Source organism: Phyllobates terribilis, unplaced genomic scaffold (genome assembly GCF_046119375.1).
Source record: "Phyllobates terribilis strain yellow unplaced genomic scaffold, ASM4611937v1 Scaffold_1__5_contigs__length_1240528914, whole genome shotgun sequence".
Classification (NCBI taxonomy): domain Eukaryota; kingdom Metazoa; phylum Chordata; class Amphibia; order Anura; family Dendrobatidae; genus Phyllobates; species Phyllobates terribilis.
The window spans coordinates 437,645,098-437,662,147 of record NW_027362761.1 but is presented as its reverse complement, the minus strand read 5'-3'; positions in this window follow the sequence as shown (position 1 = coordinate 437,662,147).

Sequence of the window (17,050 nt, the reverse complement as noted above, 5' to 3'; positions counted from 1 at the left end):
TCCATCAGGTTGCAAATTCAATATAATTTTTTTCTCCATCTAGCTCTGAAAAAATATTTAGGCTTCTAGCAGTGTGTGGGACTTGTTCTATTAGTCCATCTATACTAACCTCCATCAGGTTGCAAATTCAATATAATTTTTTTCTCCATCTAGCTCTGAAAAAATATTTCGGCTTCTAGCAGTTTGTGGGACTTGTTCTATTAGTCCATCTATACTAACCTCCATCAGGTTGCAAGTTCAATATAATTTTTTTCTGCATCGAGGTCTGAAAAAATATTTAGGCTTGTAGCAGTGTGTGGGACTTTTTCTATTAGTCCATCTATACTAACCTCCATCAGGTTGCAAATTCAATATAATTTTTTTCTGCATCGAGCTCTGAAAAAATATTTTGGCTCCTAGCAGTGAGTGAGACTTGTTCTATTATTCCATCTATACTAACCTCCATCAGGTTGCAAATTCAATATAATTTTTTTCTGCATCGAGCTCTGAAAAAATATTTTGGCTCCTAGCAGTGAGTGAGACTTGTTCTATTAGTCCATCTATACTAACCTCCATCAGGTTGCAAGTTCAATATAATTTTTTTCTGCATCGAGGTCTGAAAAAATATTTAGGCTTGTAGCAGTGTGTGGGACTTTTTCTATTAGTCCATCTATACTAACCTCCATCAGGTTGCAAGTTCAATATAATTTTTTCTGCATCGAGCTCTGAAAAAATATTTAGGCTTGTAGCAGTGTGTGGGAATTGTTCTATTAGTCCATCTATACTGACCTCCATCAGGTTGCAAATTGAATATAATTTTTTTCTCCATTTAGCTCTGAAAAATTATTTCAGCTTCTAGCAGTGTGTGGGACTTGTTCTATTATTCCATCTATACTAACCTCCATCAGGTTGCAAGTTCAATATCATTTTTTTCTGCATCGAGGTCTGAGAAAATATTTAGGCTTCTAGCAAAGTATGGGACTTGTTCTATTAGTCCATCTATACTAACCTCCATCAGGTTGCAATTTCAATACAATTTTTTTCTGCATCTAGCTCTGAAAAAATATTTAGGCTTGTTGCAGTGTGTGGGACTTGTTCTATTAGTCCATCTATACTGACAACAATCAGGTTGCAAATTGAATATAATTTTTTTTCCATCTAGCTCTGAAAAATTATTTCAGCTTCTAGCAGTGTGTGGGACTTGTTCTATTAGTCCATCTATACTAACCTTCATCAGATTGCAAGTTCAATATCATTTTTTTTCTGCATCGAGGTCTGACAAAATATTTAGGCTCCTAGCAGTGTGTGGGACTTGTTCTATTAGTCCATCTATACTAAACTCCATCAGGTTGCAAGTTCAATATAAGTTTTTTCTGCATCAAGCTCTGAAAAAATATTTAGGCTTCTAGCAGTGTGTGAGACTTGTTCTATTAGTCCATCTATACTAACCTACATCAGGTTACAAATTCAATATAATTTTTTTCTACATCTAGCTCTGAAAAAATATTTAGGCTTCTAGCAGTGTGTGGGACTTGTTCTATTAGTCCATCTATACTAACCTCCATCAGGTTGCAAGCTCAATATCATTTTTTTCTGCATCGAGCTCTGAAAAAATATTTCGGCTTCTAGCAGTGTGTGGGAATTGTTCTATTAGTCCATCTATACTAACCTCCATCAGGTTGCAAGTTCAATATAATTTTTTTCTGCATCGACCTCTGAAAAAGTATTTAGGCTTCTAGCAGTGTGTGGGACTTGTTCTATTAGTCCATCTATACTAACCTCCATCAGGTTGCAAATTCAATATTATTTTTTTCTCCATCTAGCTCAGAAAAAATATTTCGGCTTCTAGCAGTGTGTGGGACTTGTTCTATTAGTCCATCTATACTAACCTCCATCAGGTTGCAAGTTCAATATAATTTTTTTCTGCATCGAGGTCTGAAAACATATTTAGGCTTGTAGCAGTGTGTGGAACTTTTTCTATTAGTCCATCTATACTAACCTCCATCAGGTTGCAAATTAAATATAATTTTTTTCTGCATCGAGCTCTGAAAAAATATTTTGGCTCCTAGCAGTGAGTCGAACTTGTTCTATTAGTCCATCTATACAAACCTCCATCAGGTTGCAAATTCAATATAATTTTTTTCTGCATCGAGCTCTGAAAAAATATTTAGGCTTCTAGCAGTGTGTGGGACTTGTTCTATTAGTCCATCTATACTAACCTCTATCAGGTTGCAAATTCAATATAATTTTTTTCTGCATCGAGCTCTGAAAAAATATTTCGGCTTCTAGCAGTGTGTGGGACTTGTTCTATTAGTCCATCTATACTAACCTCCATCAGCTTGCAAGTTCAATATAATTTTTTTCTGCATCGAGGTCTGGAAAAATATTTAGGCTTGTAGCAGTGTGTGGGACTTTTTCTATTAGTCCATCTATACTAACCTCCATCAGGTTGCAAGTTCAATATAATTTTTTTCTGCATCGAGGTCTGAAAAAATATTTAGGCTTGTAGCAGTGTGTGGGACTTTTTCTATTAGTCCATCTATACTAACCTCCATCAGGTTGCAAATTCAATATAATTTTTTTCTGCATCGAGCTCTGAAAAAATATTTTATCTCCTAGCAGTGAGTGGGACTTGTTCTATTATTCCATCTATACTAACCTCCATCAGGTTGCAAATTCAATATAATTTTTTTCTGCATCGAGCTCTGAAAAAATATTTAGGCCTCTAGCAGTGTGTGGGACTTGTTTTATTAGTCCATCTATACTAACCTCCATCAGGTTGCAAATTCAATATAATTTTTTTCTGCATCGAGCTCTGAAAAAATATTTAGGCTTCTAGCAGTGTGTGGGACTTGTTCTATTAGTCCATCTATACTAACCTCCATCAGGTTGCAAATTCAATATAATTTTTTCTGCATCGAGCTCTGAAAAAATATTTAGGCTTGTAGCAGTGTGTGGGACTTGTTCTATTAGTCCATCTATACTGACCTCCATCAGGTTGCAAATTGAATATAATTTTTTTCTCCATTTAGCTCTGAAAAATTATTTCAGCTTCTAGCAGTGTGTGGGACTTGTTCTATTATTCCATCTATACTAACCTCCATCAGGTTGCAAGTTCAATATCATTTTTTTCTGCATCGAGGTCTGAGAAAATATTTAGGCTTCTAGCAAAGTATGGGACTTGTTCTATTAGTCCATCTATACTAACCTCCATCAGGTTGCAATTTCAATACAATTTTTTTCTGCATCTAGCTCTGAAAAAATATTTAGGCTTGTTGCAGTGTGTGGGACTTGTTCTATTAGTCCATCTATACTGACAACAATCAGGTTGCAAATTGAATATAATTTTTTTTCCATCTAGCTCTGAAAAATTATTTCAGCTTCTAGCAGTGTGTGGGACTTGTTCTATTAGTCCATCTATACTAACCTTCATCAGGTTGCAAGTTCAATATCCTTTTTTTCTGCATCGCGGTCTGAAAAAATATTTAGGCTTCTAGCAGTGTGTGAGACTTGTTCTATTAGTCCATCTATACTAACCTCCATCAGGTTGAAAATTTAATATAATTTTTTTCTCCATCTAGCTCTGAAAAAATATTTTAGCTTCTAGTAGTGTGTGGGACTTGTTCTATTAGTCCATCTATACTAACCTCCATCAGGTTGCAAATTCAATATAATTTTTTTCTGCATCGAGCTCTGAAAAAATATTTAGGCTTCTAGCAGTGTGTGGGACTTGTTCTATTAGTCCATCTATACTAACCTCCATCAGGTTGCAAATTCAATATAATTTTTTTCTCCATCTAGCTCTGAAAAAATATTTCGGCTTCTAGCAGTGTGTGGGACTTGTTCTATTAGTCCACCAATACAAACCTCCATCAGGTTGCAAATTCAATATAATTTTTTTCTGCATCGAGCTCTGAAAAAATATTTCGGCTTCTAGCAGTGTGTGGGACTTGTTCTATTAGTCCATCTATACTAACCTCCATCAGGTTGCAAATTCAATATAATCTTTTCTGCATCGTGCTCTGAAAAAATATTTAGGCTTGTAGCAGTGTGTGGGACTTGTTCTATTAGTCCATCTATACTGACCTCCATCAGGTTGCAAATTGAATATAATTTTTTTCTCCATCTAGCTCTGAAAAATTATTTCAGCTTCTAGCAGTGTATGTGACTTGTTCTATTAGTCCATCTATACTAACCTCCATCAGGTTGCAAGTTCAATATAATTTTTTTCTGCATTGAGGTCTGAAAAAATATTTATGCTTGTAGCAGTGTGTGGAACTTTTTCTATTAGTCCATCTATACTAACCTCCATCAGGTTGCAAATTTAATATAATTTTTTTCTGCATCGAGCTCTGAAAAAATATTTTGGCTCCTAGCAGTGAGTCGGGCTTGTTCTATTAGTCCATCTATACAAACCTCCATCAGGTTGCAAATTCAATATAATTTTTTTCTGCATCGAGCTCTGAAAAAATATTTTGGCGTCTAGCAGTGTGTGGGACTTGTTCTATTAGTCCATCTATACTAACCTCCATCAGGTTGCAAATTCAATATAATTTTTTTCTGCATCGAGCTCTGAAAAAATATTGAGGCTTCTAGCAGTGTCTGGGACTTGTTCTATTAGTCCATCTATACTAACCTCCATCAGGTTGCAAGTTCAATATAATTATTTTCTGCATCGAAGTCTGAAAAAAATATTTAGGGTTCTAGCAGTGTGTGGGACTTGTTCTATTAGTCCATCTATACTAACCTCCATCAGGTTGCAAATTCAATATAATTTTTTTCTGCATCGAGCTCTGAAAAAATATTTTGGCTTCTAGCAGTGTGTGGGACTTGTTCTATTAGTCCATCTATACTAACCTCCATCAGGTTGCAAGTTCAATATAATTATTTTCTGCAGCGTGGTCTGAAAAAATATTTCGGCTTCTAGCAGTGTGTGGGACTTGTTCTATTAGTCCATCTATACTAACCTCCATCAGGTTGCAAGTTCAATATCATTTTTTTCTCCATCTAGCTCTGAAAAAATATTTCGGCTTCTAGCAGTGTGTGGGAATTTTTCTATTAGTCCATCTATACTAACCTCCATCAGGTTGCAAGTTCAATATAATTTTTTTCTGCATCGAGGTCTGAAAAAATATTTAGGCTTCTAGCAGTGTGTGGGACTTGTTCTATTAGGACATCTATACTAACCTCCTTCAGGTTACAAGTTCAATATAATTTTTTTCTGCATCGAGGTCTGAAAAAATATTTAGGCTTCTAGCAGTGAGTGGGACTTGTTCTATTAGGTCATCTCTACTAATCTCCATCAGGTTGCCAGTTCAATATAATTTTTTTCTGCATCGAGCTCTGAAAAAATAATTAGGCTTCTAGCAGTGTGTGGGACTTGTTCTATTAGTCCATCTATACTAACCTCCATCAGGTAGCAAGTTCAATATAATTTTTTTCTGCATCGAGCTCTGAAAAAATATTTCGGCTTCTAGCAGTGTGTGGGACTTGTTCTATTAGTACATCTATACTAACCTCCATCAGGTTGCAAATTCAATATAATTTTTTTCTCTATCTAGCTCTGAAAAAATATTTCGGCTTCTAGCAGTGTGTGGGACTTGCTCTATTAGTCCATCTATACTAACCTCCATCAGTTTGCAAGTTCAATATAATTTTTTTCTGCTTCGAGGTCTGAAAAAATATTTAGGCTTGTAGCAGTTTGTTGGACTTGTTCTATTAGTCCATCTATACTAACCTCCATCAGGTTGCAAATTCAATATAATTTTTTTCTGCATCGAGCTCTGAAAAAATATTTAGGCTACTAGCAGTGTGTGGAACTTGTTATATTTGTCGATCTATACTGACCTATCTCAGGTTGCAAATTCAATATCATTTTTTTCTCAATCTAGCTCTGAAAAAATATTTCGGCTTCTAGCAGTGTGTGGGACTTGTTCTATTAGTCCATCTATACTAACCTCCATCAGGTTGCATATGCAATATAATTTTTATCTGCATCTAGCTCTGAAACAATATTTAGGCTTGTAGCAGTGTGTGGTACTTGTTCTATTAGTCCATCTATACTGACCTCCATCAGGTTGCAAATTCAATATAATTTTTTTCTCCATCTAGCTCTGAAAAAATGTTTCGGCTTCTAGCAGTGTGTGGGACTTGTACTATTAGTCCATCTATACTAACCTCCATCAGGTTGCAAATTCAAGATAATTTTTTTCTGCATCGAGCTCTGAAAAAATATTTACGCTTCTAGCAGTGTGTGGGACTTGTTCTATTAGTCCATCTATACTAACCTCCATCAGGTTGCAAATTCAATATCATTGTTTTCTGCATCTAGCTCTGAAAAATTATTTAGGCTTGTAGCTGTGTGTGGGACTTGTTCTATTAGTCCATCTATACTGACTTCCATCAGGTTGCAAATTGAATAAAAAAAATTTCTCCATCTAGCTCTGAAAAAATATTTCGGCTTCTAGCAGTGTGTGGGACTTGCTCTATTAGTCCATCTATACTAACCTCCATCAGGTTGCAAATTCAATATAATTTTTTTCTGCATCGAGCTCTGAAAAAATATTTAGGCTTCTAGCAGTGTGTGGGACTTGTTCTATTAGTCCATCTATACTAACCTCCATCAGTTTCCAAATTCAATATAATTTTTTTCTGCATCGAGATCTGAAAAAATATTTAGGCTTCTAGCAGTGTGTGGGACTTGTTCTATTAGTCCATCTATACTAACCTCCATCAGGTTGCAAGTTCAATATAATTTTTTTCTGCATCGAGCTCTGAAAAAATATTTAGGCTTCTAGCAGTGTGTGAGACTTGATCTATTAGTTCATCTATACTAACCTCCATCAGGTTGAAAATTTAATATAATTTTTTTCTCCATCTAGCTCTGAAAAAATATTTAGGCTTCAAGCAGTGTGTGGGACTTGTTCTATTAGTCCATCTATACTAACCTCCATCAGGTTGCAAATTCAATATAATTTTTTTCTGCATCGAGCTCTGAAAAAATATTTAGGCTTCTAGCAGTGTGTGGGACTTGTTCTATTAGTCCATCTATACTAACCTCCATTAGGTTGCAAATTCAATATAATTTTTTTCTGCATCGAGCTCTGAAAAAATATTTAGGCTTGTAGCAGTGTGTGGGACTTGTTCTATTAGTCCATCTATACTGACCTCCATCAGGTTGCAAATTCAATAAAAAATTTTTCTCCATCTAGCTATGAATAATTATTTCAGCTTCTAGCAGTGTGTGGGACTGGTTCTATTAGTCCATTTTTACTAACCTCCATAAGGTTGCAAGTTCAATATCATTTTTTTTTGCAGAGAGGTCTGAAAAAATATTTAGGCTTCTAGCAAGGTATGGGACTTGTTCTATTAGTCCGTCTATACTACCCTCCATCAGGTTGCAAATTCAATACAATTTTTTTCTGCATCTAGCTCTGAAAAAATATTTAGGCTTGTTGCAGTGTGTGGGACTTGTTCTATTAGTCCATCTATACTGACAGCCATCAGGTTGCAAATTGAATATAATTTTTTTCTCCATCTAGCTCTGAAAAATTATTTCAGCTTCTAGCAGTGTGTGGGACTTGTTCTATTAGTCCATCTATACTAAACTCCATCAGGTTGCAAGTTCAATATAAGTTTTTTCTGCATCAAGCTCTGAAAAAATATTTAGGCTTCTAGCAGTCTGTGAGACTTGTTCTATTAGTCCATCTATACAAACCTCCATCAGGTTGCAAATTCAATATAATTTTTTTCTCCATCTAGCTCTGAAAAAATATTTAGGCTTCTAGCAGTGTGTGGGACTTGTTCTATTAGTCCATCTATACTAACCTCCATCAGGTTGCAAGTTCAATATCATTTTTTTCTGCATCGAGCTCTGAAAAAATATTTCGGCTTCTAGCAGTGTGTGGGACTTGTTCTATTAGTCCATCTATACTAACCTTCATCAGGTTGCAAGTTCAATATAATTTTTTTCTGCATCGAGCTCTGAAAAAATATTTAGGCTTCTAGCAGTGTGTGGGACTTGTTCTATTAGTCCATCTATACTAACCTCCATCAGGTTGCAAATTCAATATAATTTTTTTCTCCATCTAGCTCTGAAAAAATATTTCGGCTTCTAGCAGTGTGTGGGACTTGTTCTATTAGTCGATCTATACTAACCTCCATCAGGTTGCAAGTTCAATATAATTTTTTTCTGCATCGAGGTCTGAAAAAATATTTAGGCTTGTAGCAGTGTGTGGGACTTTTTCTATTAGTCCATCTATACTAACCTCCATCAGGTTGCAAATTCAATATAATTTTTTTCTGCATCGAGCTCTGAAAAAATATTTTGGCTCCTAGCAGTGAGTGGGACTTGTTCTATTATTCCATCTATACTAACCTCCATCAGGTTGCAAATTCAATATAATTTTTTTCTGCATCGAGCTCTGAAAAAATATTTAGGCCTCTAGCAGTGTGTGGGACTTGTTCTATTAGTCCATCTATACTATCCTCCATCAGGTTGCAAATTCAATATAATTTTTTTCTGCATCGAGCTCTGAAAAAATATTTAGGCTTCTAGCATTGTGTGGGACTTGTTCTATTAGTCCATCTATACTAACCTCCATCAGGTTGCAAATTCAATATAATTTTTTCTGCATCGAGCTCTGAAAAAATATTTAGGCTTGTAGCAGTGTGTGGGACTTGTTCTATTAGTCCATCTATACTGACCTCCATCAGGTTGCAAATTGAATATAATTTTTTTCTCCATTTAGCTCTGAAAAATTATTTCAGCTTCTAGCAGTGTGTGGGACTTGTTCTATTATTCCATCTATACTAACCTCCATCAGGTTGCAAGTTCAAAATAATTTTTTTCTGCATCGAGGTCTGAGAAAATATTTAGGCTTCTAGCAAGGTATGGGACTTGTTCTATTAGTCCATCTATACTAACCTCCATCAGGTTGCAAATTCAATACAATTTTTTTCTGCATCTAGCTCTGAAAAAATATTTAGGCTTGTTGCAGTGTGTGGGACTTGTTCTATTAGTCCATCTATACTGACAACAATCAGGTTGCAAATTGAATATAATTTTTTTCTCCATCTAGCTCTGAAAAATTATTTCAGCTTCTAGCAGTGTGTGGGACTTGTTCTATTAGTCCATCTATACTAACCTTCATCAGGTTGCAAGTTCAATATCCTTTTTTTCTGCATCGCGGTCTGAAAAAATATTTAGGCTTCTAGCAGTGTGTGAGACTTGTTCTATTAGTCCATCTATACTAACCTCCATCAGGTTGAAAATTTAATATAATTTTTTTCTCCATCTAGCTCTGAAAAAATATTTAGGCTTCTAGTAGTGTGTGGGACTTGTTCTATTAGTCCATCTATACTAACCTCCATCAGGTTGCAAATTCAATATAATTTTTTCTGCATCGAGCTCTGAAAAAATATTTAGGCTTCTAGCAGTGTGTGGGACTTGTTCTATTAGTCCATCTATACTAACCTCCATCAGGTTGCAAATTCAATATAATTTTTTTCTCCATCTAGCTCTGAAAAAATATTTCGGCTTCTAGCAGTGTGTGGGACTTGTTCTATTAGTCCACCAATACAAACCTCCATCAGGTTGCAAATTCAATATTGTTTTTTTCTGCATCGAGCTCTGAAAAAATATTTAGGCTTGTAGCAGTGTGTGGGACTTGTTCTATTAGTCCATCTATACTGACCTCCATCAGGTTGCAAATTGAATATAATTTTTTTCTCCATCTAGCTCTGAAAAATTATTTCAGCTTCTAGCAGTGTGTGGGACTTGTTCTATTAGTCCATCTATACTAACCTCCATCAGGTTGCAAGTTCAATATAATTTTTTTCTGCATTGAGGTCTGAAAAAATATTTAGGCTTGTAGCAGTGTGTGGAACTTTTTCTATTAGTCCATCTATACTAACCTCCATCAGGTTGCAAATTTAATATAATTTTTTTCTGCATTGAGCTCTCAAAAAATATTTTGGCTCCTAGCAGTGAGTCGGGCTTGTTCTATTAGTCCATCTATACAAACCTCATTCAGGTTGCAAATTCAATATAATTTTTTTCTGCATCGAGCTCTGAAAAAATATTTAGGCTTCTAGCAGTGTGTGGGACTTGTTCTATTAGTCCATCTAAACTAACCTCCATCAGGTTGCAAATTCAATATAATTTTTTTCTCCATCTAGCTCTGAAAAAATATTTAGGCTTCTAGCAGTGTGTGGGACTTGTTCTATTAGTCCATCTATACTAACCTCCATCAGGTTGCAAGTTCAATATCATTTTTTTCTGCATCGAGCTCTGAAAAAATATTTCGGCTTCTAGCAGTGTGTGGGACTTGTTCTATTAGTCCATCTATACTAACCTCCATCAGGTTGCAAGTTCAATATAATTTTTTTCTGCATCGAGCTCTGAAAAAATATTTAGGCTTCTAGCAGTGTGTGGGACTTGTTCTATTAGTCCATCTATACTAACCTCCATCAGGTTGCAAATTCAATATAATTTTTTTCTCCATCTAGCTCTGAAAAAATATTTCGGCTTCTAGCAGTGTGTGGGACTTGTTCTATTAGTCCATCTATACTAACCTCCATCAGGTTGCAAATTCAAAATAATTTTTTTCTGCATCGAGCTCTGAAAAAATATTTAGGCCTCTAGCAGTGTGTGGGACTTGTTCTATTAGTCCATCTATACTAACCTCCATCAGGTTGCAAATTCAATATAATTTTTTCTGCATCGAGCTCTGAAAAAATATTTAGGCTTGTAGCAGTGTGTGGGACTTGTTCTATTAGTCCATCTATACTGACCTCCATCAGGTTGCAAATTGAATATAATTTTTTTCTCCATTTAGCTCTGAAAAATTATTTCAGCTTCTAGCAGTGTGTGGGACTTGTTCTATTATTCCATCTATACTAACCTCCATCAGGTTGCAAGTTCAATATAATTTTTTTCTGCATCGAGGTCTGAGAAAATATTTAGGCTTCTAGCAAGGTATGGGACTTGTTCTATTAGTCCCTCTATACTAACCTCCATCAGGTTGCAAATTCAATACAATTTTTTTCTGCATCTAGCTCTGAAAAAATATTTAGGCTTGTTGCAGTGTGTGGGACTTGTTCTATTAGTCCATCTAAACTGACAACAATCAGGTTGCAAATTGAATATAATTTTTTTCTCCATCTAGCTCTGAAAAATTATTTCAGCTTCTAGCAGTGTGTGGGACTTGTTCTATTAGTCCATCTATACTAACCTTCATCAGGTTGCAAGTTCAATATCCTTTTTTTCTGCATCGCGGTCTGAAAAAATATTTAGGCTTCTAGCAGTGTGTGAGACTTGTTCTATTAGTCCATCTATACTAACCTCCATCAGGTTGAAAATTTAATATAATTTTTTTCTCCATCTAGCTCTGAAAAAATATTTAGGCTTCTAGCAGTGTGTGGGACTTGTTCTATTAGTCCATCTATACTAACCTCCATCAGGTTGCAAGTTCAATATAATTTTTTTCAGCATCGAGCTCTGAAAAAATATTTAGGCTTCTAGCAGTGTGTGGGACTTGTTCTATTAGTTCATCTATACTAACCTCAATCAGGTTGCAAGTTCAATATCATTTTTTTCTGCATCGAGCTCTGAAAAAATATTTAGGCTTCTAGCAGTGTGTGGGACTTGTTCTATTAGTCCATCTATACTAACCTCCATCAGGTTGCAAATTCAATATAATTTTTTTCTCCATGTAGCTCTGAAAAAATATTTCGGCTTCTAGCAGTGTGTGGGACTTGTTCTATTAGTCCATCTATACTAACCTCCATCAGGTTGCAAGCTCAATATAATTTTTTTCTGCATCGAGGTCTGAAAAAAATATTTAGGCTTGTAGCAGTGTGTGGAACTTTTTCTATTAGTCCATCTATACTAACCTCCATCAGGTTGCAAATTCAATATAATTTTTTTCTGCATCGAGCTCTGAAAAAATATTTTGGCTCCTAGCAGTGAGTGGGACTTGTTCTATTAGTCCATCTATACAAACCTCCATCAGGTTGCAAATTCAATATAATTTTTTTCTGCATCGAGCTCTGAAAAAATATTTAGGCTTCTAGCAGTGTGTGGGACTTGTTCTATTAGTCCATCTATACTAACCTCCATCAGGTTTCAAATTCAATATAATTTTTTTCTGCATCGAGCTCTGAAAAAATATTTAGGCTTCAAGCAGTGTGTGGGACTTGTTCTATTAGTCCATCTATACTAACCTCCATCAGGTTGCAAATTCAATATAATTTTTTTCTGCATCGAGCTCTGAAAAAATATTTAGGCTTCTAGCAGTGTGTGGGACTTGTTCTATTAGTCCATCTATACTAACCTCCATTAGGTTGCAAATTCAATATAATTTTTTTCTGCATCGAGCTCTGAAAAAATATTTAGGCTTGTAGCAGTGTGTGGGACTTGTTCTATTAGTCCATCTATACTGACCTCCATCAGGTTGCAAATTCAATAAAAAATTTTTCTCCATCTAGCTATGAATAATTATTTCAGCTTCTAGCAGTGTGTGGGACTGGTTCTATTAGTCCATTTTTACTAACCTCCATAAGGTTGCAAGTTCAATATCATTTTTTTTTGCAGAGAGGTCTGAAAAAATATTTAGGCTTCTAGCAAGGTATGGGACTTGTTCTATTAGTCCGTCTATACTACCCTCCATCAGGTTGCAAATTCAATACAATTTTTTTCTGCATCTAGCTCTGAAAAAATATTTAGGCTTGTTGCAGTGTGTGGGACTTGTTCTATTAGTCCATCTATACTGACAGCCATCAGGTTGCAAATTGAATATAATTTTTTTCTCCATCTAGCTCTGAAAAATTATTTCAGCTTCTAGCAGTGTGTGGGACTTGTTCTATTAGTCCATCTATACTAAACTCCATCAGGTTGCAAGTTCAATATAAGTTTTTTCTGCATCAAGCTCTGAAAAAATATTTAGGCTTCTAGCAGTCTGTGAGACTTGTTCTATTAGTCCATCTATACAAACCTCCATCAGGTTGCAAATTCAATATAATTTTTTTCTCCATCTAGCTCTGAAAAAATATTTAGGCTTCTAGCAGTGTGTGGGACTTGTTCTATTAGTCCATCTATACTAACCTCCATCAGGTTGCAAGTTCAATATCATTTTTTTCTGCATCGAGCTCTGAAAAAATATTTCGGCTTCTAGCAGTGTGTGGGACTTGTTCTATTAGTCCATCTATACTAACCTTCATCAGGTTGCAAGTTCAATATAATTTTTTTCTGCATCGAGCTCTGAAAAAATATTTAGGCTTCTAGCAGTGTGTGGGACTTGTTCTATTAGTCCATCTATACTAACCTCCATCAGGTTGCAAATTCAATATAATTTTTTTCTCCATCTAGCTCTGAAAAAATATTTCGGCTTCTAGCAGTGTGTGGGACTTGTTCTATTAGTCGATCTATACTAACCTCCATCAGGTTGCAAGTTCAATATAATTTTTTTCTGCATCGAGGTCTGAAAAAATATTTAGGCTTGTAGCAGTGTGTGGGACTTTTTCTATTAGTCCATCTATACTAACCTCCATCAGGTTGCAAATTCAATATAATTTTTTTCTGCATCGAGCTCTGAAAAAATATTTTGGCTCCTAGCAGTGAGTGGGACTTGTTCTATTATTCCATCTATACTAACCTCCATCAGGTTGCAAATTCAATATAATTTTTTTCTGCATCGAGCTCTGAAAAAATATTTAGGCCTCTAGCAGTGTGTGGGACTTGTTCTATTAGTCCATCTATACTATCCTCCATCAGGTTGCAAATTCAATATAATTTTTTTCTGCATCGAGCTCTGAAAAAATATTTAGGCTTCTAGCATTGTGTGGGACTTGTTCTATTAGTCCATCTATACTAACCTCCATCAGGTTGCAAATTCAATATAATTTTTTCTGCATCGAGCTCTGAAAAAATATTTAGGCTTGTAGCAGTGTGTGGGACTTGTTCTATTAGTCCATCTATACTGACCTCCATCAGGTTGCAAATTGAATATAATTTTTTTCTCCATTTAGCTCTGAAAAATTATTTCAGCTTCTAGCAGTGTGTGGGACTTGTTCTATTATTCCATCTATACTAACCTCCATCAGGTTGCAAGTTCAAAATAATTTTTTTCTGCATCGAGGTCTGAGAAAATATTTAGGCTTCTAGCAAGGTATGGGACTTGTTCTATTAGTCCATCTATACTAACCTCCATCAGGTTGCAAATTCAATACAATTTTTTTCTGCATCTAGCTCTGAAAAAATATTTAGGCTTGTTGCAGTGTGTGGGACTTGTTCTATTAGTCCATCTATACTGACAACAATCAGGTTGCAAATTGAATATAATTTTTTTCTCCATCTAGCTCTGAAAAATTATTTCAGCTTCTAGCAGTGTGTGGGACTTGTTCTATTAGTCCATCTATACTAACCTTCATCAGGTTGCAAGTTCAATATCCTTTTTTTCTGCATCGCGGTCTGAAAAAATATTTAGGCTTCTAGCAGTGTGTGAGACTTGTTCTATTAGTCCATCTATACTAACCTCCATCAGGTTGAAAATTTAATATAATTTTTTTCTCCATCTAGCTCTGAAAAAATATTTAGGCTTCTAGTAGTGTGTGGGACTTGTTCTATTAGTCCATCTATACTAACCTCCATCAGGTTGCAAATTCAATATAATTTTTTTCTGCATCGAGCTCTGAAAAAATATTTAGGCTTCTAGCAGTGTGTGGGACTTGTTCTATTAGTCCATCTATACTAACCTCCATCAGGTTGCAAATTCAATATAATTTTTTTCTCCATCTAGCTCTGAAAAAATATTTCGGCTTCTAGCAGTGTGTGGGACTTGTTCTATTAGTCCACCAATACAAACCTCCATCAGGTTGCAAATTCAATATTGTTTTTTTCTGCATCGAGCTCTGAAAAAATATTTAGGCTTGTAGCAGTGTGTGGGACTTGTTCTATTAGTCCATCTATACTGACCTCCATCAGGTTGCAAATTGAATATAATTTTTTTCTCCATCTAGCTCTGAAAAATTATTTCAGCTTCTAGCAGTGTGTGGGACTTGTTCTATTAGTCCATCTATACTAACCTCCATCAGGTTGCAAGTTCAATATAATTTTTTTCTGCATTGAGGTCTGAAAAAATATTTAGGCTTGTAGCAGTGTGTGGAACTTTTTCTATTAGTCCATCTATACTAACCTCCATCAGGTTGCAAATTTAATATAATTTTTTTCTGCATCGAGCTCTCAAAAAATATTTTGGCTCCTAGCAGTGAGTCGGGCTTGTTCTATTAGTCCATCTATACAAACCTCATTCAGGTTGCAAATTCAATATAATTTTTTTCTGCATCGAGCTCTGAAAAAATATTTAGGCTTCTAGCAGTGTGTGGGACTTGTTCTATTAGTCCATCTAAACTAACCTCCATCAGGTTGCAAATTCAATATAATTTTTTTCTCCATCTAGCTCTGAAAAAATATTTAGGCTTCTAGCAGTGTGTGGGACTTGTTCTATTAGTCCATCTATACTAACCTCCATCAGGTTGCAAGTTCAATATCATTTTTTTCTGCATCGAGCTCTGAAAAAATATTTCGGCTTCTAGCAGTGTGTGGGACTTGTTCTATTAGTCCATCTATACTAACCTCCATCAGGTTGCAAGTTCAATATAATTTTTTTCTGCATCGAGCTCTGAAAAAATATTTAGGCTTCTAGCAGTGTGTGGGACTTGTTCTATTAGTCCATCTATACTAACCTCCATCAGGTTGCAAATTCAATATAATTTTTTTCTCCATCTAGCTCTGAAAAAATATTTCGGCTTCTAGCAGTGTGTGGGACTTGTTCTATTAGTCCATCTATACTAACCTCCATCAGGTTGCAAATTCAAAATAATTTTTTTCTGCATCGAGCTCTGAAAAAATATTTAGGCCTCTAGCAGTGTGTGGGACTTGTTCTATTAGTCCATCTATACTAACCTCCATCAGGTTGCAAATTCAATATAATTTTTTCTGCATCGAGCTCTGAAAAAATATTTAGGCTTGTAGCAGTGTGTGGGACTTGTTCTATTAGTCCATCTATACTGACCTCCATCAGGTTGCAAATTGAATATAATTTTTTTCTCCATTTAGCTCTGAAAAATTATTTCAGCTTCTAGCAGTGTGTGGGACTTGTTCTATTATTCCATCTATACTAACCTCCATCAGGTTGCAAGTTCAATATAATTTTTTTCTGCATCGAGGTCTGAGAAAATATTTAGGCTTCTAGCAAGGTATGGGACTTGTTCTATTAGTCCCTCTATACTAACCTCCATCAGGTTGCAAATTCAATACAATTTTTTTCTGCATCTAGCTCTGAAAAAATATTTAGGCTTGTTGCAGTGTGTGGGACTTGTTCTATTAGTCCATCTAAACTGACAACAATCAGGTTGCAAATTGAATATAATTTTTTTCTCCATCTAGCTCTGAAAAATTATTTCAGCTTCTAGCAGTGTGTGGGACTTGTTCTATTAGTCCATCTATACTAACCTTCATCAGGTTGCAAGTTCAATATCCTTTTTTTCTGCATCGCGGTCTGAAAAAATATTTAGGCTTCTAGCAGTGTGTGAGACTTGTTCTATTAGTCCATCTATACTAACCTCCATCAGGTTGAAAATTTAATATAATTTTTTTCTCCATCTAGCTCTGAAAAAATATTTAGGCTTCTAGCAGTGTGTGGGACTTGTTCTATTAGTCCATCTATACTAACCTCCATCAGGTTGCAAATTCAATATAATTTTTTTCTGCATCGAGCTCTGAAAAAATATTTCGGCTTCTAGCAGTTTGTGGGACTTGTTCTATTAGTCCATCTATACTAACCTCCATCAGGTTGCAAGTTCAATATAATTTTTTTCTGCATCGAGCTCTGAAAAAATATTTAGGCTTCTAGCAGTGTGTGGGACTTGTTCTATTAGTCCATCTATACTGACCTCCATCAGGTTGCAAATTGAATATAATTTTTTTCTCCATCTAGCTCTGAAAAATTATTTCAGCTTCTAGCAGTGTGTGGAACTTGTTCTATTAGTCCATCTATACTAACCTCCATCA